Here is a 24245-nt window from a genome sequence, read left to right as displayed (position 1 = left end):
TCTAGGCTGGGCCCCTCAGGGAGGGAAATGGTGCCCACCAAGATTTTAGTTCCTGAAGAAGTCATCCAAAGATCTCTGCCCCTCTGGCTCATACTCTGAGATTAGTAAAAAAATCTCCCTGCTGTATACCTTAGGTATTTTTCAAACTGCTATTTCTATGCTGTATCTCCATGGGGCTGTCTCTTTAAGGGTAAGGACTCAGTTTCTTATTGCTCTCTGGTTCTCCTAGAGCTGAGCCCATTGATTTTTAATGTTTGAAGTGATAATCCCCATTGTTTATAAGAACTCACAAAATTATGCCCCTTTGGTTTTCAAAGCCAAAATATGTCGGGGATTGCCCATGTCCATGGTACCTGGTATAGGTTTGTTCTTCTCCCCTCTCTGCACCCACAGCATCCCTCCCCATCACAGATAATCTCACAGGCCTCTTTAGTGCCAGCCACATCTCTGACCTTCCTACCCTCTTCAGTGTGACATCTTTTCTAGTTTAGCTGCAGAGAGTCTGTTCTGCCAGTCTTTGGGTCATTTTCTGGGTTATTTGCACTGATGTGGGTTTACTTAGTTGTATCCATGGGACAAGGTAAGCTTAGGTCCTCCTACTCCTCCATCTTCCCTGGAAGTCTGTTCAGTTCTGTTTTGTTTTGTTTTGGATATCTGTAACAAGTAGAATATTCTGTGGCTTACCTCTAAAGAGAAGATATGTGGTATTTGGGGATGGGCAGTCATGGAGGCAGTGCCTTTTGTCCCTCTTGTTTGGGTCCCTATATTGTCTGGATATCACATCCAAGAACCAACCCACTTGTGCTCTGGATCTGGGCCAGCTAAAGGTCTGTTGCCAATCATTAGACATTGAACAACGTGGCTGAGGCCTTGCAAACTAAATGCTACCTGAATGCTATTACCATGAGAATCAGAGAGGCTTATAATCAAGGGGTGCAGGAGGTGGTAGTTTTGTGGAATGGTGACCAGAGTCCTGATCTTTGTTCTGCTGCTGTGTTGTGGTAAAAGGGTATAAGTGGTACCTGGTAACATCAGTGATGGGGAAGCTAGTGAGTGAATGATGAGGACAATCCAATGTAGTCAGGTGACACTGGATCCCTATCAGTTATCAGAACAAGAGGCCATTTCGTGAGTTGATGCTTTGGTCTATGTACCATTGGTGACCATCTCTACAGTTTGTGGGCAGTGTTGCGGTGATTTCTATCCTGGCTTCTTTAGGCCAAGCACCATCTTTATCATCCTGTTTTCCTCCAGCCATCTTCCATTCCCAAGTTTTGATGGAGGTCATGACAGAAGCTAATTAAAACTTAAATATCCAAAATAGTGCAAGTAACTATCTGCAGAATTTTTCAAGGAGGAGCAAGTGATAAATCTGAGATGGTCTTGAGTTATTTTGACTGACCTCTTGCAGCATTTCGCCTTGCCATTCCTTCCATACCCTTCCACACTAGATGTCAGTAACACTGAAAGGTCTTCTGAGGTGGTCCTCAGTCTAGTGTGCACTTTGTTTAGCGTATATAACAAATATATGTCCTAACTTAAAGTGCAGCATACCAGCTAGAAACAAGGATTTTGGAACCAACCTGCTTGACTTCAAATCCCAGCTCTGACATTTACTAGCTGTGTGATAATGAAGTTACTTAATCTGTCTGGGCCTGTACATTTGGGCCAAGGAGAGTGTTAAACTCATAGTGTTTGTTGTGAAGATTTGGTGAGTTAATACTTGTGTAAGTAAATAAAAGAGGCTTGGTGTGCAGGTAAGTTTGAAACAGGATCACTGGTATAGGTAGGTGTAGAACAATGCTTCTCAAAATATGGTCCCAGGACCAGCCATATTGGAGTCATAGTAAGGCCAGGATTGGGGAAGGGAACCTGTTAAGTGTGAAGATGTACTTGGGCTCTGCTCAGACAGGGAGAACCACCTGTCAACAAGCACTGTAGGTGATTCTTAACTAAAGATGAAGAGCCACTGTGGTAGGCAGAATTTTACAGATACTCCTCCACGCCCAGACAGCTGTACCATGGTTATCAAATACTAATGTGGGTGTTGCTGTGAAAGGATTTTGCAGAAAAAATTGAAGTCCCTAGTCAGATGACCTTAAGATATGGAGATAATCCTGGAGGGCCCAATGTATAGGAATCCCCCCCCCCCTTTTTTTAAGATTTTATTTATTTATTCATGAGAGACACACACAGAGAGAGGCAGAGACGCAGGCAGAGAGAGAAGCAGGCTCCATGCAGGGAGCCCGACGTGGGACTCGATCCCAGGACTCCAGGATCATGCCCTGGGCCAAAGGGAGGCACTCAACTGCTGAGCCACTGAGGCACCCCTATCATAGGAATCCTTTAAAGAGCAGAGAGGATTAATTTGGCAGAACCATTATCCTAACCATTGCTAGTTTAAAATAGAGAGAGTCATGTGAGAAGGAGAAGAGGTAGCCTGAAGAAAACCAAAGGCTTCTTTCTGGTATCCAGGTGCTACACCACCAAGGAACTGAGTTCTGTCAATCAACTGAATGAGGTTGGAAGCGTTTCTTCCCCCAGAGTTTTAAGAAAAGAACATAAAGCTACTGACATCTTGATGTCATCCTTGTGAGACCATGAGTAGAGAACCCAGTTGAGCCTGCCAGGACTTCTGACTACTGAACTATGAGATAATAAATGGATGCTATTTTAACTGCTAAGTTTGGGTCAAATTATAGCACAGCTTAAGATTATAACTAAAAAGAAAAAAAAAAGATTACAACTAAAAAGACCACAGGTAGAGTGGGAAGGACATTGGTCTTGGAATAGCTTATTAGAGGTATATTCTCTAGCAATTACTGAAATGCCTTTTCTTCATCTATAAAGTAGTGACAGTAAATGATACTTCGCAGAATTGTGGTGAAAATGAAGTGAAATGAGATATACAAAAAGCTCTTCTCAGTACAAAACACTTTTCACAGTATAAAAATTCCTGAAGTTTTCATTTCTAAGCAGATTCTCCCCTTTGGAGCTTATTCAAAACACCAGCAAAACAAGCTTCTTTATAAACCAAGGGTGCCTCCAAACAATGGAATTTTTTTTTTATTTGTTATCACACTACTTTTGCAAGATTGCAGGGTTCTTGTCTCATGGAGTTGTAGAATGAATTTCATGGACACAAAAGGGTGAAGTGAAAGTTTAAGTCAAGATGAGAGCAGAAAGGACAGAAAAAGCTCTTTAGAGTGAGAGGGATCCCAAATGGGTTGCCACCGAGGGTCTTCAGTGGAAGTCTCTTATTGAGAACTGACTGGGAAACTTGTGGCCTTGAGACTCTTGCGCCATCTTGGTTTGTCCCCTTATCTCTTGCTCAGCTCTGCGTCAGCATCTCCACCTACCAGGAATAGTTCCAGAGCCTGGTCAGGGGAGTCAGAGGCCTCCTATCTTTCCTGCCTATACCTTAACCCCTTCCTCATTGTACAGGACCTCTGGGCAGAAACAGCTATACTGGGATTGTGAGCAGTGACTGATTGTATACTTTTTAATTAGTGTGGGTTAGGGATAGCACAAGTCTCCAAGGAATCTGTAAACAAGGCTTTCAGAACCTTGAAGGGCCAGCTGCTGCCCTAAGATTACTTTTAAACATGAAGACACTAAGGCAGCCCCGAGTTCCTTGAGGAAGGTCATGCTCTGCATGTTTCAGGGACCTATCAGTGGGCTGCAAGCTGTAAGGAGATTTTAAGTTACATTTCCTTTGCCTTTGTTTCCCACATCACTACCACCAGTAGCAACTCCACGCTTGAAGGCATACATGGATCTTGTGTGAATACTTTGATAAATCTTTTGGATAGGAGGGTAGTCGAACATCTTAGAGCCCCCAATAGGGTCTTCCTTACCAAATCAGTGAGCTATTTATTAGGGATGTTTTAAAGTACAGCCCAAAGTTGATGGGGTTATGTAAGAAATTATTTTAGATGTACCTCCAAAAGGGGAGCTGGCATGATAACACTGCCAATAGGAAAGGAATTTTAGGGAAAGAATCTACAAGAGAAGAGGCTGGAAGGTCAAGCAATGCACATTTCCATGGTGTGTTAATCACATAGATTGTGATGTGCAGCCTTTCTGTAAATGTCTGATGGGATATTTCATTAGAGTTCTATGTTATGTGCCATGTGAAACCTCCTCCTTCTCTCCACATGAAATCTAAAATGAAATCTGCATGACTTTCTAATGTAATGTTTTGAAAGATATGGTCAAGTACTATACAAAGAGTCAAGTTGGATATAATTAAAGACCCAAAGCTCAGCATGGTGAAGCTAGAAATCTGGTGCAATTCTTGAGTACTCACTACGGGGCAAGTGCTATGTTGGGATATAGGTGCATATACACATGCATATATGTATCTAGTAGTATGTATGTACATAGATATACTACATACAAAGGTTTATGTCATCACAATTATCTTGCAAGATATTATTATTCCTAGTTAGCAGGAGAAAAAGCTCAGAGATATTAAGTGATGTGTCAATACAACATGGGAGACTGGGATTGGACCCCAGTCCATGTGCTTCCCATTGCACATCATCTGCTTTAAGGATGAAATGAAATATGAGAAAAAGGACTCACTATTTTCTTATTTCATTAATAACTTTCAGAAATTCTGCAGCTAGGGGACATGGGAGGAGTCAAGCCTCAGGTTGCTCAGGTCAACTCTCCTACCAGTGTCATTAATCTTAGAAGGGCTTGAGCTGAGAGAGTGAGGCTCACTTGCTGAGTGACATTGTCAGGGTAGTTTGAGGGAAACATTCCACTTTCTCTCCTTAATACTGTCTAACAGAGGGAAACAAATATCTTCACCTTTCTGCCCTTTGATAGAGAAATCTATGCTCAGAATTTTCAAACAGCAGCTCAAGATACAAATACCCTTTGTCCCACTAATTTATCATTTTCGTAACTCAATAATAGGGCTCTTCCAGCTGGGCCACTGTATTATAATGAAGCATGTCAGAGAGATCTTGAAGCTTAATGAATACAAAGAAATTAAACTCCCAAACCTGCTGATTTGAACAATCACCACTGCCTACCTCATCCCCCTTTTTGGTATATTTCTGAGCCATTAAAGAAACTAATTACTTTCTCTTCCATTTGCCCAATAACTGAGGTCAGACTTGAATGTGTAAGCAATGAATGCCTCACCCCCTTGACTTTGCATCAGCACGGGCAGAAATTACCTCTTGTGGTGAGGAGGGTTTCTCTTCCACCTTTCTTGATAAAGGCATGCAGTATTTTATAGAAACCTTAGGTGGGAACCAGCCTTTATAATAATCATATGACTTAGAGCAAGAAATAATAAATGCCTGAGAATGAAAGGGAAAAGCAGTATTGGATGCCTGTATTGAGCTTCCAGGGGCTGTTGACAGAGCCATTTGCTAAATGGAGGGAAATGATGGCAGGGGGGAGAAAGAAATTAGTGGCGACCGATCAAGGACATGTTGGTGGGAGGGAGGAGGAAGCCAGCTTTCTAGACATCTTGAAGTAATGAGAAGTATCACTTGTGTGGGTGACAGACTCAGTTTCAGGATTGATAGAAACACCATTGGTGGGGCGATGTGGGGAGATCAGTTGGCCAAGAGGAGAGTGCCAGAGGGTGCAGGGGGCCCAGAGCATAGGCTCCATCTTCAGGAAGAACTGGAACACCTCTTGCTTACTTTGGAGGAGATGTGGGGTAGGTTACTACACATTTTTGTCTTTCCATCTGTAAAGTAGGCATAGTCAGTCAGTAGGCTTTTTAGACCAATGCCTACTACGTAGTAGGTTGTTAACAAATAATAGGCAGATTTATTATTAAGGTAAATTCCAGTTATTGATGGAGAGCGTGAATCTGAGAGTAAGATTAGAGGATGCCACCACTGAGGACCTCAGCCATGACCCTCATATTGAAGATTCATCAAGTCAGATGATCAGAGTCCCTGAGAGCAGGGGCTTATGACTCCAACTCTCCTTTTTTTTTTTTTTAAGATTTATTTATTCATTCATGATAGACACACACACACACACACACACACACGCACACACACACAGAGAGAGAGAGAGAGAGAGAGGCAGAGACACAGGCAGAGGGAGAAGCAAGCTCCATGCAGAGAGCCTGACGGCGGGAATCGACCTCAGGTCTCCAGGATTACACCCCAGTCTGAAGGTGGCGCTGAACCGCTGAAATAACCGGGCTGCCCTCCAACTCTCCTTTACCCAAATTTTACAGCTTGGGAATGTTGAGGCAAGGCCAGGGCCAAGACCTGAGAAGGCTGCCAGGGGTTACAAGGACACTGGTCTTGGATCTAATAGTTGTAACACCAACTTTTCTTCCAACTCAGTATGGGAGTTTGAGAAAGTCATTTCCTCATCTATAAAAAATAGGGAAAAAGAGACTGAACTGGCTACCTTCTTAATCTCTTACAGCTGTAATATTGAGAATTGAGAATTCCAGGTATAGAAGACAAGGTTCCTAAAAGAAGTTGTATTTCATTCCTTCCTGCTGAGGTCCCCCGTACCATCCCATCAGGTTCTCATTTGATCCCAGCACACTCAGTGGGTATGAGGGCTCTTCCTGGACTCAATGTTTCTTGCTTTCCCACCTCCAAATGTCCATTCAGAGACCCCAGCTGTCCCTAATGTCCCAGAGTCAATTGCTCTGAGGAAAGAGGGAGGTTAGATGCCTCCAGCCAACTTTTAATCATAGATGGCAGACGTCGAAGCCCCAGATGTACGAATGCTTTTCATCTTTACTAACCTGCTGCTCACACCCTGCAACTCTCTCACCTGACCTGAATGATCTATACATCTGTCACCTGCCACAGTAAGCCAGAGGCCGAGCTGCAGTTTCCAGTTGCGCCACTTCTTCTCAAACACATTCTAGTTCTTTTTTGCAATAATAAACTTATTTGCTAAAAGGATTCTTATCCCATGGAATACTCCTACGCTACCTCTCCCACAACCCACAGCTTTTCCCTCTTCCTAATACAGAGTTTCCCTAATGCCTTGGGTGAAATCAGGTTCTGTCCCTTCTACTTGGCCTTCTGGAGGACTGTGGTTTCCTTTAATGAAGCTTGCACTGATGAATTTGGACAAGAGTCAAAGACTAATAAAGTTTAAGGGTTTCTGTGGGAAAATAGTCTCTGATTTCCCACTCCTCCCTTCTGAACTTCAGAGCACAGGTCCATACTACTCTCTTCCATAGCTGGGGTGCATCAAATCCAAACGGGGTTTCACATAGGTTCCTGGAAAAGATTTCTAAATTTATTTATTTATTTATTTAAAAGATTTTATTTATTTATTCATGAGAGATGCAGAGACAGAGGCAGAGACATAGGCAGAGGGAGAAGCAAGCTCCATGCAGGGAGCCTGATGTGGGACTCGATCCCAGGACTCCAGGATCATGCCCTGAGCCAAAGGCAGATGCTCAACCTCTGAGCCACTCAGGCATCCCATTTCCAAATTTATTTAATGTATCATGATGTCCTTCTGTAGCTAGCACTAACCCCAAGATGCTGAGAAAGAAGCCTATGTCTTTAGGCAAAGAAAGTGTCACTGATCTCCATTACCTAATTTATGTTCTTGAAATAGGATAACTGACTAAGGTGCTAGGTTAAGAGAAGGGTCTGGCTCTTAAGGAAGTAATCTCATCAGTTGTTCTCCTCTCCAGACCCCGTTTGGTCAGGGAACCTTCAAGTTAGAGGGCAGAGTGGAAAGAGGATATCTATTAACCCTCAATTGTAGTACTAGATACTTTACACCACTAGTGGAAAACAGTCTCCATAGGGCCAGGAAGATAATACAAATAAACTGGCCTTCAGTATAGGTGGGACAATAAGGAAAGATGGGGACTGAGGAGATCTGGAGAAAATAAGCCCTAGATACAGAAAGTAGTTACTCCTTAGCTTTAACTGCTCAATCTTTTGGGGAAGAGATAGATAGAAGCTTAACAGATTTTTCAATTTTTCAAGAGAATACAGAAAAAAAGACTTCCAAATTTGAAATATAAATAATTGGCAAATAATTTAAAAACTAGGAAACATTGTGTCATATTTTGTAAGACCAGTAAAATATATCTGCTAGCCAGGTATGACCCAAAGATTTCTAGTTTTCAACCTTTGCTTTATATGCTTGACCTTAATATTTTCAACAATCCCTAGAAGGTGGACTTAATTACGTCATTTTACAATGGTGAAACTTAAGGTCAAGAATGTCAAGGACACACACACACACACACACACACACACACACACACACACACACAAAGAATGTCAGGGACATTTCCTGGAGTCATACAGCTTAGGAAGTGGTAGAGAAGGGACTCAGAAATATGCCTGCCTGTCTCCTCTTCCAGGGAGGAGCCCATCTGGAGGTCTGCTCGCTGCTCCCTGCCACTGTGCTACGTTGCACAGAATCAGGAAAGCCTGAATGTTTCCTCTCTCCTTTCCTTCTTCACACACTTCAAGGCTTTCTAGGACTTTATGAATCTTCTTACGAATTTGCCAAATTTGACCCCCAAGTATTTGAGAACTCCAAAAGCATCTGTAGAAAAATGTATTTGTTTCTGAGTCATTGTGTTTGCTATGGCTCCTTCAAATGTGGTTTTTTAAGTCTCAAATAATGTCATTTTTATTTCCTTTTCACCTTATTTTTTTTGAAATAAGATATAATTCCCTCATTTTTATTTAAAGGGAATAAAATCAAATTTCCAGATTTTGAAGTCAACGAATACACATAGAATTGAACTAGTTTCTCTTGGTTACCAACTAGATTTGGAAGTCGAAGGGGGTTGAGGAATTGGTATTTTTTTGAGCCTGTATAATACTGTGAAATGGGGATTATTGGATTCTTTTTACAGATGAGGAAATTGAGGTCAGAACATTTAAGTTATATGCCCAAGGTCTTTCAATACCCAAGGTCACACAATGCCCAAGTGAGAGCCAGAATATAGATTGTCTAACTCCAAACCCCATAGTCTTTGCTCTGCACTGTACTAATTCTGAATATTACAATAAGTTTGTCTGTGCTAGCAATGATAACAGAATATCTGAGGAATTATACTTTGGAGTAGTGTTATTTCACTGAGTCAGACAAAAGAAAGTAAAATATGCTCTGGATTTAACAATATAATAGGGGGTTTATAAACATAGAACCCAAAGCAGGAGGAAGTGAATCTCACCCTAACCCTTCTTGAAATTAATGCCATTATTCTCTAAAAAATTTGTCAATAATACATGGAAGTAGCACAAAATAACATGTACTATTTCACAAAAGTGAATGAGTCTGCAATCATATAATTCCATACAGTCCTTTATGCTCTTCCTTTCTATATTTTATAATTATATATACTATAAACCCTATGACTGACTGCTATTGTTTTTGTTTTAAAAAGTCAAAAGTCTTTTATGTATATCATCTATGGTATATATATATGTCAGTTTAGAACTTTATCCAGTGAATATACCCTTCATATTTATATACATGAAACATATATAATGCATAAATACATATATGTATCTCAAATACATTTAGATTTGTGTACATAATTATATTTAATATGTAATACTAAGTTTATATTTATATATAATACATATATTCAATATAAAATATATGTATATATGTTAACAAATAGATATATAATGTGTTTACATATAAATATATAATTATACATTTATACAAAAGTATATAAAAACTGAAAGACATTTATTGGATAGACTTCTAAGTTGACTTCTTTTTTTCTTTCAGTACTTTGTGCCATTTGACTGCCTCTTGTTGACAGTATTTCTGGAAAAATGTTAATCATCTTTTCACCATTGTTCCTCCGGATGCATTGTGTCCTTCTTTTTGGCCTACTTTTTATCTTTTATTTTAGGCTGTTTGGTTACTGTGTACCTAGCTGTGGTTTTCTTTGTAAGTACCCTGCTTAGAATTTATTGGCCTTCTGGGATCTGTGAGTTGATGTCTTTCAGCAATTTATTGCCCATTGTTCCTGAAATATTTCTGCTGCCCCAAAGTCTTCCTTCTTCCCTCTGGGATTCTACTTGTATGTTGAAAACTTGCTCTTATACAACATGTCTAGGATGTTCTGTTCTATTTCTCACTCACTCATTTTTGTTTTTGTGTTTCAGTTTAGACATTTTCTGTCGATGTATCTTTAGGTTTATTGGCCCTCTCCTACTCTGTGTTCAGTATTTTGCAAACCCATTTAATAAATTCCATATTTGTGATGCTATATTTCTAGCATTGACATTTTTTTTGTAGCTTCCATGTCTCTTACTTTTCCCATTCTTCACACATGTATTTGCCTTTCCACTGGATCCTTTAGCATCTTTTCCATAATTATTTTAAAGCCTCTCTCTGATGATCACTCCAACACCTAGGCCATCTCTGGCACTGTTTCTATTGACTGTTTCCTGTTTTGACTTTGAATTACATTTCCTTGCCTTTGTGTTCTCATAACACACAAACGGGGACTGACAACTGAAGCCAATAGTGTTTGCTTCTGTAACGCTTCACTCTTGTTTTTCTATTCTACCTTAAGAGTGAGGGCTAAGTCAATCTGATGTGGTTTAGCCTGGGTCAAAATGGGTCTCAGCTTTGTAACCTTTTTGGTTTCACTCAGTTCCCCACTAGAGTCCAATACCTTGAGAACAGGATGGGTGTTTTCTTTTCATTAGGAATTAAGATCTCACAACTGGTGAGATTCTGGAAATTTGCTCTGATTCACAGCTGAGCCACCAGCTTTCAGATACATGGGAAATTTCTCCCAGTTTTATAGCTGAATGGAAAGTTTTGAGTCATTAGTGACTTTTGTCTGCCATCAAATCCTACTTGCTGTTCTCTGTGCTTTGGAAGTTTGCATTCAACTCCATGGCCATTCTCTGAGGCTTTGAAGGTCTTGGGAAAGCCTGGAATGCCTTGGGAGCTCTCTCTTCTTAGTTCATTCCAGTTTGTGTTTTCAGTCTTCTGAGAGTGTTTAGAACTTTTATTTATTTATTTATGATTGTTTAGGTGGAAGCAAAGATCCCATAAATTTTTTCATCTATATCAAAAGCAGGACTATTTTGATTACTGGTATTATTGCTGTTGGTGTTGTTGTTGATGGTGATGGCAGTGGTGTGTGTGTGTGTGTGTGTGTGTGTGTGTGTATCTGTGTGTGTTTGAAAGTCTTATCTATGAAAGCAGGATTTATGTCTAATAAGCTTGGCCTCTGCAGTGTCTAGATACATGACATATATTTTTCTGTTGTTGTCCCAGATAATTTTATCCTTGTAGGTCATGCTATCTGGTCACAATTCTCATGACCCTACTGTTCTGCAAATAGCTTTTGACACTCCTTCGTGTACCTCCCACCTCCTTGTTACTCATTTTCAAATTTGGCAGCTAAATTAGGTATGGCCAAGAAGAAATGATCTTTTTTCTCCTTCCCTCTTGTGTGTACAGACACATACAAACACATACACAAAAATGCACATTCACTGGGACAATAGAACAATTAATCTACTTTTGGAATATGACTTGAGTCAGTGTTTTGGTGCTTTTCCCACTGACATGTAAAATTAGCTCCTGTAGCATGTCAACAAAGTGTCTCACCATATACCAAATTTTTTAACACATTTAGAAAGAGTCAGGGAAAAGATAATTCAGAATCTGAAAAAAAAATGAACAGGGAAAAACTAACTTTTAACTCTTTCCTTGAAAGTATCTTAAGGCATGGAGGACCAATCTCAGCATTACATCCAGTCTTTATCCTTTATATGGCTGGTAAAAGGACAGCCAGAAATGAGCTAGTAGGTCTTTTGGAAGGGCTCTGAGCCAAGAATGTCAACTGTGGAAAGAGGGGAGGTAAGAATGTAGTTCCATGGCAAGTGACTGGAAACAAGTGAGGGATAGGAGGGGAGGTGAAGAGGGCATCTGATGTAGTTGGGCCAACAGTGACTTCCCAGCTCAGAACTGAGGGCTCTGATTATTTTGTATTGGAAGGCACCATTTTCCATAAAACATTAACACTTCACTATTCAGTTCAAATAATTTAATTTCAGCTTGATGCAATTCAATTCAATCCAACTGAAATATTAAACATATATTAGGTAACTACTATATGTCTAATGCTGTGTTAGTCACTGTGATGATTGCAGAAAAAGGAATGTACAAAATAGCTCTGTTCTCAAGATTATGAGTGTAACTCTACTGTCAAAATGAAGACTACTCATTATTCAACTAAAATTAGAGAACAAAATAGGAGAACTGGACTGAAAGTCAGATCGAGGTTTAAATTCTAGATCAGCAATTTTGCTGACCAGGTCATTTACTTTTTCTGTACCTTACTTTCTCCCTCTGAAAAATGAGGGATTGTAAGAGATCAGTGGTTCTCAAACTTATTGTATTTAATATCCCCTTTTATAACAAATACTTTGTAATGCCTCATTTGCCAAATTGAAATGAAATTTGCAGATGTTATAACACACTTATATACATAATAAAAATCAGTATAATGCAAATGAGAAATAAAAAGCAAATATTTAAAAATAAATAATATCTACTTCAAAATGTAAATTTTCAGAAACAGCTACAATAGAATATGTAATGAAGTAGTCAGATAGTTGTACCTGCTTAAAATGAATGTATGTGGGTTCAAGAAAAGTGAGTTCAGAAGTTGTTCTGTGCAAGAAGCACATCAAATAAAAGAGCAGAGGTATAAACACATATTCTAGGATTAGGTAACTAGTAACAGGCCAGGCTTATTTGTGCATGAAATGAGAGAGAGAGAGAGAGAGAGAGAGAGAGAGAATGGAATATCTTTAATTGAAGCAGGGGAAACATACCAATTCAAATTACAGGCTGTTGAGGTAGAGAAAATGAGGAAGCGTGTTATTTCTCACAAATGAGCTTATCTTTATTTATAAATATAGTGTCAAAATGATGTCTGATGTTGTGACATGGGATGGGATAGCAACGAGGCATCATGGAAACCATCTTTTGTGTGAAATCTTGCCACATGTCAAGGCATGCATTCAGCTTCTGAGTGTCCAGTGGCACACTCAAGGTTTATATAGGACATGAGGCAGTTCTCTGCCATGTAGGACTGTCCTCAGTATTGCAGAACCTTTCAGATCTCTTTTCTCTTTCTACCACCTATTACCACTGCTTTATAATTATTATGAGAGCAGAAAGTACCCCCATAAAATTTCAAAATACCTCCTATTTAAGTGGTCCTTAACATGTTTGAAGTTCCACCAGCCTACTATTTTAATAATTCAGAGCAAAATAAGTGGAATGCATAATAAGCTTAATGGCAAGACATGATGGGGAAGATCAGTGAGAACAGACCACCTGGATGAAAGAAAAAGACCTTGAATTGATTGAGAAGAATGACTAGAATTTGGCTAGCGAGGGCAGTTTATTCCAGCATTTCATTGTGTTGATAAACAGAATAATCAAGGTCGCAAGGAAGGCCCTTAAACCATGGAAGTATTGCTAATTTGATGATTCTTGAGCCTGCTCTTCATGTAACTTCAATGCATGTGTGGTTCCTACATGATGCCTACATGTTCATTACACCAGATCAAAAATTGAAAGAAGCTCAATGCACTTTAAAGGAAATATGCTACATTCATTAGCATTCCACAATTTTAGACTTTTCTTGAATTCAAATTGAGTTTAAAATGGCAGTGATTCTGAATTACAGAGGTTTCAGCTTAGCCAAAGAGAGATTTTCAAAAACAGTCACATGGAGCCAGGTGCAGGGAAGAGGTTCCAACAACAGTGCTTAGAGAACTTAGAGAGTTGTCCCAGAGATTCGGGGTGCCTTGACTCTTACTGATTTGTGAAGGGTCTGTGAGAGTATCTATCCTGCAAATACAAAGCCCTCTTCCTTCTGCCTGACACTTCATTGAATTCCTTGTGGATGGTGCTAAGGTTTAGGCTTTAAGAGCAGCTTGGGAACCTTTTTGAGTTACAGAGAATTTTGATACTTCTTAAGTCTGAAGAAATATGTCATCCCACCCAAGTGCATTGATAGCTGAGACACAACAAAAGCAAGCATATCTGAGACGTGCCTGTTGGTCAGCACTTCAGAGGAACAGCTATGGGCAGCGGGCACAGTGGAAAAGTGATAAAAAGCTTGTAGAAGAAGCTTTGCTGCCTTGGCAGTGAGGCCAGGGAGAAGGGTATGAAAACCAGCCCCTTGTGGCATGGTGGACTTCATAACCTTGTGCCCTCTCCTAAGATGTAACAGGCAGGGTTGGTTCAACAGGCAGTATGACAGATCAGGATCCGGCAATGTCAGGGGACTCTGGGTCTTACGAATCTTCCCTCGGGTGGCTCTTTAATACTAAATGGGGTATCTGTGAGAACAGGGGGATAAAAGGAGGGAGGGATATATAGAATGTAGTAAACATGTAAAAAAGGCAGGTTCTGGAGGACATAATGGGACAGGACAAGAATGAGCATTGCTCTTCAGAGTCAGACCAGTAATCAACTGGTTGGGCCTGCTCACTCACTCTATGTCTGTGTAGCCTCCTGGGCTCCACACGACAGGCCTCTACCCACCTCACCAGCCTTCACACACTCCATGCTCTGTAGGCCTTGCCATGTGTCCTTTCTCCTGGTTCTTCAAATGCTCTTTGCTCCTTTGAACCATTTGCTTCACATTACTGGTCCCTCAGTCTGGAAGGTTTCCAGCCTTTACCTCAGGTCAGGCCAAGTCTTTTCCCTGGCTAACTCCTACTCAGGAAGTACATGGCATACCCCAGAGAGTAAATGAAGAAAGCTCAGTGGAGGGACTTGGGGGAAAGGTGGGTGGCGTTAGGGGCACCAACAAGGCATGGTGAAGCAGCAGGAACTGGAAAAATGGGCAATTTTTGTTTCCTACAGGCCTAAAGCAGCAGCAGGAGGAGCAGGTGCAGGCATTTGGTGAGAGCTGGGCTGTGGACTGACGTTCCCAGAAAGCAGCAGCCACTGCCAGAGCAGCTTCTGGACACCAGGAAGCCAGAGAACATACAGAAGCACTACAGGAAAACTAGAACCTTCCCAGACAGAGTGACAGCCAGAAACCACAGGAAGGAGACCACTGCCTCACTTCTACCTTTTAAATCTCATGTAAGTGGCAAAATTGAATTTATAGCCAGACTCATGGCTGTAAGGGATTCTGGAAAATATAGTTGGATGAGAATGCCCAGGTAGGTCCCTCCACCCTTCTATCCTAACCCCTTCTAGCTCTTTCATAGTTCTCATTCTCCCCTGATCTAGATCTCTGTTCATGCTTCCTTCCCAGGGAGGCCCCTCCTCTCCTGCCTATGAGGTGGTGCCCATCACTCTCCATTTTCATATCTTACTCTGGGGACTTCATCATTCTTATCATTCACCACCTGAAATTAAAACCTATTCATTTACTCTTTTTCTCTTCATGCCAGCGTGTAGCCCGTGCGAGCAGGCGCTGTTCTTATTTTTCTCAATCTCCTTGTGTTCATTGTCTGTTTTTCAGTAGATGTTTGTTGAAAGAATGCTGAATGAATAAACCAGGAGCAGTTTCAGGCCAGATGTTGAAGGACCAGTATGAGACACACTGGGAATTAGAGGTTTTGTTTTAGTAGAGACAATGCTGGAAGGGACTCAGGGCAGAGAATGCTTGTGATGCTACCTGTGATTTCAAAGTAGTCATTCTGGTAGTAGTCAGAGAGGGAAGCAAAGGTAGACAGCTGGTCAGAAGGGCAGTCGTCACCACTCAGTTGAGTGGGCCATCTTGATTGCAGACACTCTGCTGGGCCCATAGCAGGGGTGTAAGTGGTATGGGGAAGCTGGTAAACCCTGCAAGTATAAAACACCTAATCTCTGTTCCCCTGGGAGCCAGAGATCTGTTTGGGGACATTAGAGGAGCATGCACAAAATGTGTGGAACACATTGAGAAGTACAAATCAACACAGCAGGAGTACACAGATCCCCAGAATACCCTCAAGAAAGGAAGAGCTGGCTTGGAGAATAGTTGACCCAGAGGACTCCCTGGAAGTAATCGGATGAGTGATGTACCAGCAGAAAATCCAAGCTAGCTAGGAATGCAAGAAAATGCCTAGGAACTAGTTGGAAGGGCACTGCTTGGAGGAATAAAATACATTCCTTTTCAAACTCATTGAATAAACACCTGAATAATCCAAATCCAGTGCAATTTTCTGACGAGATCGGGTGCGTTCAGGGTGGTATGGCCATAGACCAGTACAATTTTCTGAGTGCTCTTGTCCTTCCCTCTAAAGCATGTTACTCTGGGATCACATCTTCCTGTTTGAAATGCTCTGTCCTTGACTTCGATCTCCATCTCTGCTCTTCTTCCTTCTCCAGTAGGGATCACATCTTTTGCCTCATTTTTTACTTCCTCCTTATAGCCTCTCACAAATGAATGGTTAGCTCCCATGGCTGCTTTTGTGAATAGGAACCCCAAACCCACCACCTGCTTCCCAAACTTGAACCAATTTTACCAGGAGTTCTTCTAGCATACTCCACTATGAAGGATGATCTAAAATCAAATCATCTTTCTCCCCTGTGACAGTTAATTATACATGCTAATGTGGCTAGCCTATGGTGCACACTTGTTTGGTCAAATACCAGTCCAGGTGTTGTGAAGATATTTTTAAAGTGTGATTAACATTTAAATCAGAGAACTTTGCACATTACAGTTTACCCTTCATGATGTGGGTGGGCCTCATCCAATTAGTTGAAGGTCTTAAGAGAAAAGTCTCTTAAGAAAGAAGTTATCTACACACGAATAGCCTATGTTTGTGTTTCCCCAGAGAACCATGGCTAATGTATTCCCAGCAGCTCTGGCCTGCCTTCACTATTCCTGGTGTGACAGTGTCATCACTCTTGATGACTCTTCTCCCCCTGCTCACCCCAACATCTAAGCATCACCAGATCTTGTCAATTGTACCTCCTAAACTTATTTCAAATCCTCCCTTTTATATTTTTATGACAATGTCTATAAAAGTCACTGTGCTCTCTAGATAAGCCTATAACTCTAGCTACCCATCAGGTCACCCTGCAATCCCTCTTACCTCCTCCAATCCATATAGTAGTGGTCCTTCTAAATAATAAGCCTGAGCTTATGATTTTCTACCTAAAGCCATTCAATTCTTTCCCTTGGTCCCAGTGATAAAATAGAAATTCATTAATGCTGATTAAAAGGCCCCGGATACTATAGCTCCAGCTCCATATCTCAAACCATCTCCATTCTTATCTAACCCCCACCAATTCGCTCTACTTCCTGAAGAAGCCATGATCTATCATGCCTCAGGGCATTTGCACAGGCTACTCGCTGGCATGGTACACAACCTGCCACATCTTTCCTCTTACGAACTCCTACTCATCATTCAGCTATCATTTCCTTCAGAAATTTTTTCTGACTCCTCTTGTCTAGGTTAGTTTCTGCTCCTACATGATTTCACCACAGTTATCATTGTATTATTATCAACTTAATGACAATATTTAGCATTGTACTGTTTTACCTATTTGATTTTTTTATATATCTCCCCATAAACTGGTATTGGATCTTGCTTACTTCATATTACATCCCCAGTGCCTAGTACATAGTAAGTGCTCACCACAGTTTTATCGAGTGAATGCACGTGTAAATAATTTCCACTTACCTAATTTTTCCATCTGTCTGTTTTTTTTTTAATTTTTATTTATTTATGATAGTCACAGAGAGAGAGAGAGAGAGGCAGAGACACAGGCAGAGGGAGAAGCAGGCTCCATGCACCGGGAGCCCGATGTGGGATTCGATCCCGGGTCTCCAGGATCGCGCCCTGGGCCAAAGACAGGCGCTAAACCGCTGCTCCACCCAGGGATCCCTCCATCTGTCTGTTTTAAGCACCACTACCCATACAAAACCCATTACTGTGCCTATTCAGTGTCTTACCAATTCTTGGTGTCTATCTCTCTTTTACACCGCTGCATGCTCTGTTACAGCCCTTCTGATTGAAGCTTTTGGCAACTTGCCATGTCTCCTGGTATTCTGGGCATTCCATGAGAATGGAATGAGTCCTCAGCCCCACATTCTAGCCCCATGAATCTACTGACCATTTCCCATCTTTTCTCCCCATGTAGTGGTTTTCATCAAGTTGCCTCTGCTTGGAAATAAATGTCTATCTAGTCTCTGAACTCCCTTCACCCTCTTCTTTAGATTGGACTTGATTACTCTTTCCTCTAAACACTACCTGATTTACATAATAGAAAGAGCAGATATTACATCTCGTACAAGCTACTTCATTTTGGGGATTTTCATATTCTTGCCAATAAATGAGACTAATGATATCTATATCATCATAATAATAGCTTTCGCTGATCTAGTTCTTGCATATGCTATGTGCTGGGTAGCCTTCAAAGCACTCTCTCTATGTTAATTTATTTAATCATTACACCTAACCCCTTTTACAGGTAGAATGGAGGCAGAGAGAAGTTAAGTAGCTTCCCCAATGCCACAGAACTGAGGGCAGCAGAGCTGAGAATCAACCTGGTAGCCTGGTTCCAGGTCTGTGCTCTCACTCACACTGCCTAATGGAAGAGAATAGTGAGGTAGTTGTTGAAGATGCTTAGTACAGAATGCAGCTCCAGCAGACACTGAGAGGGATTTTATAGGCCCTGGAGTCGTGTGGGTTTGAGAGTGATTCTGCTAATTAGGAGCTGGTTAACTTTGAATTGCTTATTTATCTAAGCCTTAGTCACCTAATCTAAAAACTAGCATATTGCTTGTATTTATCCCACAGGGTTGTTCTGCAGATTAGAACACACACATACACACACACACACACACACACACACACGCTCACATACATGCACAACATAGAATATTCTTGGAATAGTACTTGGCACATAGCTAAATCTTATAAATGTGTATTTTTATAATATAGCATAATCATCATTGCTATTTTATCACATTCTGCTTTCTGTTATAGTTATTAGTGTGTTCAACTTTAATCCCTTCTTAAGATTGTAATCTTTCTGTTCATGGCATATGACTTAAACTCTTGTACGATGTTTGCTAGCTGAATGAATAGATGATCCTTTCATTGTGATTCATTTAAAAGATTATGGAAGGACTGGCAAACTGACAAGGTAATGGGGATTTTTGGTCAAGAAAAAATTCCCTAAAATGGAAGTAGCTATGATGTCAATTCTTCCCTACTCTACCTTTCTTTCTCCCCCTCTCTTTCTCTCCTTCCCTTCCTTCCTTTATCTTCCTTCCTTTCCTCCCTCCTTCTTTTCTTCTCTTCTTCCTTCTTTTCTTTCTTGCTCTACCTACCATTCCTACTCAAAGAGTAAAAGGCAGGAAGGCTAGGGCTTTCCTCTTTTCATTCTCTTGAAGCAGGATGCATAATATCCATCATGTAACTGGGTCTGAAGGAGTCAGATTCTTCCCTCCAGTGAAAAAATTTCATTAATGCTTTCAACTCAAAAGTGTCTCTTGGTATCTACATATCATATATAGCCTAGTATAATGGGGCATAGAAGCAGTAAGGAATTTTGGAAAGAATCAGAGCTTTGGAGGAATGTAGTTGGAGCCCTGACTCATCATTGACAGATTGATTTTGGGAAAATCATGTAAACAAAGGGTGTCTCATTTCCTCATTTGTAAAATGTTGTGAGATCAAATTAAGGGACGTACACGAATGTACTTAGGGAACTTTGTAAGGCCTTCCTAGGGTAATCACTGTTGCTCTTGTGCTAAATGTGGGCTTCCTGGGGGTCTGAATTGTCATTATCTCTCTTCTTGCCAATGTACAGACAAGCCATGTTAGGGCAATGTGTTTCTACTGGAGGTGGAACAAGAATGTCGGGGAAAAGGAAATGTAGGAAAGAATATTAAGGATCAGCTAGCCCAGCAATTCTCAAGCTCCTGCTACCTCCATGATTTTCACATCTGTGCAATCTCTGCACAACTATTGATACAATATTTTCCTTTAATACCATTCACTTTTTACTTAAACAACTATAAAAAAGAGACCTTATTTCATTGCTGTAAATGGAAAACCAGTATTACTTCCTATAAATGGAAGGCAAAAAAAGAAATACAATAAGAACTCAGCAATGTCATTAAATTCTAGGTAAGTTCTGCTGCTTGCCAAGGTTCTGAGCCTGAGGCCTACTTTCTCTCCCTTGAAAAGGTAAATTAGCAGATATTAGAGAGGTGTTAACTGAAAACTCGAACCGAGCCAAGACTGGAAGGATTGAAAGATAATTGAAAAGGAGATAAATTTCTCATTCCGAATTAAATGTAGCTTAATGCTGTATTCATGCCCCACCTCAAATCATCTCCACTGCCCCACATTTTAGAGAAAAAGTTACTTTAGTCTTGCCTTCTCTTTTTACCAATGAGGAAATTGAGGCCTGAGTAGATCACAACTTTTGTTCATCCAGAGAGGAGCTTTCCAGGCCTGAGCTCTGACCATGGTATGCTGGTGGCCTGAAGATCATATCATTGCCACCACCAGCTAGAGGCAAGGATTTCATAAGTCAGTGGCACCTTTATATATCCTGAGGGCATTTGCATTTATTATTTCACTCAGTCTTCACAGCAGCCCCATGAGACAGACAGATTCTATTTGATTTTGGCCCTCTTATAAATGTGGAAATGGAAGCCACAGGAGGTCACTTGATATTTTAAGGACTTATGGATGGCAAATGGCAGAGCCCATCCTGTTACCGCCTCCTAGCTACACTTCCTTTCTACTAGATGGCTCAGCCTGTCAAAAAGGCCATCTTGACTTTGTTTCATCTCCTGCTTTGTGATTGAAATCTGTATGACAAATGCAGATTATATTCTCTGTGAACAAGGCCTTTCGCACAGTTTGAATTTTCAAGCTCACCTTCTCATTATTCTATCCAAGTAAAACCCCATCTCTTCAGTTCCACATCAAGTATGAGGGAGAAGATATATCGCTGGCCAGGAAGTCAGCAGGTCTCACTGTGATCAGACTGAGTGGCCCAGGGACAATGCTGCAGGGCCAGGGCTGGGAGCAAGGCTAGTAAGGCGATGGGCTTGTGGTGGACAGCCACGCTCAGCCACACCTGGAACTCCCTTCTCCCCCTGTGCACAGGATTTCTAGTAACAACTTCTTAATGCCACTCACTTCGTCTAAAATGAATTACACAAGTCCTAGACTTCTTAATATATAGGCTAAGTAGCTGCAATCTATGCTCCATACTCTCCCCGATAAACTGCATGATCAAGTCTAAGCTACTTGGTCTGGCATTCAAGTCCTCTCATGGAGTGGCGGAGTGATGGCTCCAGGCTGCACCAGCCACCGTTCCCAAACTCATCGGCCTACCCAGGCCTTACTTAGCCTTCCAGAGGAAATTCAAGAACCATTTCCTAAAGCCTGTCAGTCTCCAGCCAGCCAGTGATCTTTCTTGTCTTACAGTTATTCAGTTATTTCATATTTTTGAAGGAGAAGGTGTTGTGTGTCTACATTTTAAACTTTTATCCATTATTTATATATTTTAGTCTTAAGCATTTAATGTATGGTTACTTGGCATCTTAGACTATAATTTGTTTAGGTGAGGGTGTGTTATGTTCTTTGAGGTCCGTGGCTGTTTGCTCTGTATTGCATATGAAGTAGATGCTCAATGCGATACACACATGGCCAGTAAGTACTTTCCCAATAAAGGCATAATAATAAAGTGTTAAAAGTCTTAAGAACAAGGCAGAGGTATTGGAATTGTGTTTATTTCACACCCCTAACACTGGCTGCTGCAACCCATTTAGTCTCTCCCAACCTAAAGGAAACAGTTCCTTTCCACTGAGCCACAGTTTGGAAGGAGACATGCTGTTGATCCACTCCCAGGTCATTGTAATTCCCCTTCTTCCTGGCTGTCCTCCTTTCTGTCCCAACCAGAATGGATGCAAAAGAGCTTCAGCACCCCCTCTCTCATTCCCTTCCATACGTCTCTCCTTTGCCTTTTCCCCCTGTGTGGTTGGTGACAGACTCCATTCCCTTGGCCCCCCAGATACTGTAGAGGCTAATTTGCTACCAGGGCTAAGGAGTCAGGGAGTAGACTCCAGTGAGCACTGGAGTCCCTGAAGGAAAGAGGCTGTGCTGCCTGGGCAGTAATTGTCTGGGAGGCCGGTTGTCATGGCGACTCTAGAGGCAGGCACAGGGTGGAGAGATAGGGAGAAATAAACTAGGCAAGGGACAGGGGATAGAGGAGAGTCTTTGATTTGAGAAAGACAATAGGAGCCTGGGAGGGCAAGGAAGTGAAGGGGCATGAAGCAGAGAGATAGAGAGGTGAAGCAAGAGATGAAGAGAGGAGACAGGGAGAGGGGAGGAGGCCAGGAGAGGAAAGGGGCTGAGCAGTGTGCAGGGCAGGCGCTGGGAGGGGTGGGGAGCCAGCTAGCTCTCAGAGTAATCTTTAATTATCGCCCTCATGTCTTCCATCTCTATCTGCTCTTTGATCTCCTGTGTTGCACATTAAATATGAGCAACCGAATGCCTGTGTCTCATGTTTAAGAACGCGATGAGGCGCGACTTCAAAGCCAGGAGTGGAACAAGACGGTGGAGGGCCTGATGTTCCTGCGGCCTGTTTGCTGGCCCAATTAGGTTAAATGGGGCCCTGAAATCCTCCTGATCTGAGCCAGCTTCTGCACTGGTGCCTGCCACCAGTTGCCAGTTGCCAGGCTTCATGCGATGAGAGGCCCCAGGCCGGCCAGCTGACCCCTCCCCAGGTATCCCCAGCTCTCAGGAGGGCTGCCTGGAAGCTGGCATCTGGACTCGGACCACATGGGCTGAGCTCCTGAAGGAGGTCCCAGGCAGCTGGACCAAAGCTGGGTGGTCCATTCTCCACGTGGCTGGGAGGCATCCATTCACGGTGACAGGTGCCAGAGTAATAGGAAGTGCAGTTGAATCCTGACCCTTGCCTCCATGTCCAAGTTTCCGCTCCGGGTGCCCAAGTCCTGACACAGCTGTGCGTGCCCATTGGTCCCTGGTGTTGGAGTCAGGGTCTAACCCATCAAGCGTAATGATCTAGCTGCTTTCTCTGAGCCTCAGTTTCCCCTTCCCTAAATGCAGGAGTGAAGAGACTGCTAATGTTTTCTCCAAAACTATGATGTGTCCTTGGATCATCCTGGACACCTTTTGAGGCACTTCTGCCCAGCAGACCCTACAAGCCTGGGAGTCTCCCCAAAGAAGGCCTTTCTGTCCTGCTTACAGGGCACACAGCCCTTTTTGGGGATCTCATAGTGGCTGAATTGCACTTACCTGAGAGATGAGGAGACAACCCATAAGCTTATTGACGCTGAGAGGAAATACAATGAAGGCATTTACATCTTGAAAAAATACATCTAGAGAGAAGGCAATGGTTCACCCAGGGAAATCTCTGAGGACTCACACATTGAATTTGATGTTTAAGAGAAGGTGGAACTGCTAATGGCCCTCAAATTCTGCCCAAAAGAGAAACTCTCTTTTTCTGTCTATGCTCTTCTGGGGGTTAAAGGGGGTTCACCGCATTAATCTGGGGGTTATGAGCAGGGATTATAAATTTTAGCTTGCATCTTCAGGCATTTAGACATCCCCCATATTCTACAAATGGTACCTGAGCTCAAGGGTAACTGATCTGGGCACAGGGAGGCTGGCAGATGGAGTGCACCTGAAAAAGTGTCTCAGAGCAGCTCACAACCAGGATGGACACAGCCCCACATTGTTGGGCAGAACAATTCTACTTTGTGGAGCATCTGAAGAACAAAGGGGTAGGCCCTATTTCCCACCTGGCTCACCTTCCTCACCCTTGAGACAGTCCCTCAAGAGCCTTCCACAGGTATCTTCTCAGCCACCATCCCCTTTGGGAGCTGTGTCTGAGCAGCAGAATGAGCCCTCAGCACCAGGCCTGCTGGCAATGACAGATGTTATTTTATAGAAGGCAACCCGGAAGTGAAGTCCACAGCTTCTGAGTATCATAGGAAGGAAAGGAAGGAGGCTGTGTATTGTTGTTATTCTCCTCCTCAGATAAGAAGCTGATCAGGGTGAGGGGAAGGCTCAAGCAGGAAGGCACTCTATTTTATTCCTTGGACTTTGAGAAGGTTCGGGTTTCAGGAGGCCTTTGCCTTGAACTCTGAGCTCATGAACAAATTGACGAGATCATACCAGGTATGATGGATCCCCAATAATATTTGTTTTTGGGTGTGAAGCTCTAGGAAGAAGCAGTGATCTTTCCAAGTCCTCCTGGAGCCCTTTGACAACCCAAGTGAAGGCAAAAGTAGAAGTGATGGGACTCTC

Source organism: Canis lupus, chromosome 25 (genome assembly GCF_011100685.1).
Source record: "Canis lupus familiaris isolate Mischka breed German Shepherd chromosome 25, alternate assembly UU_Cfam_GSD_1.0, whole genome shotgun sequence".
NCBI classification, from domain to species: domain Eukaryota; kingdom Metazoa; phylum Chordata; class Mammalia; order Carnivora; family Canidae; genus Canis; species Canis lupus.
This window is presented reverse-complemented; position numbering follows the sequence as displayed.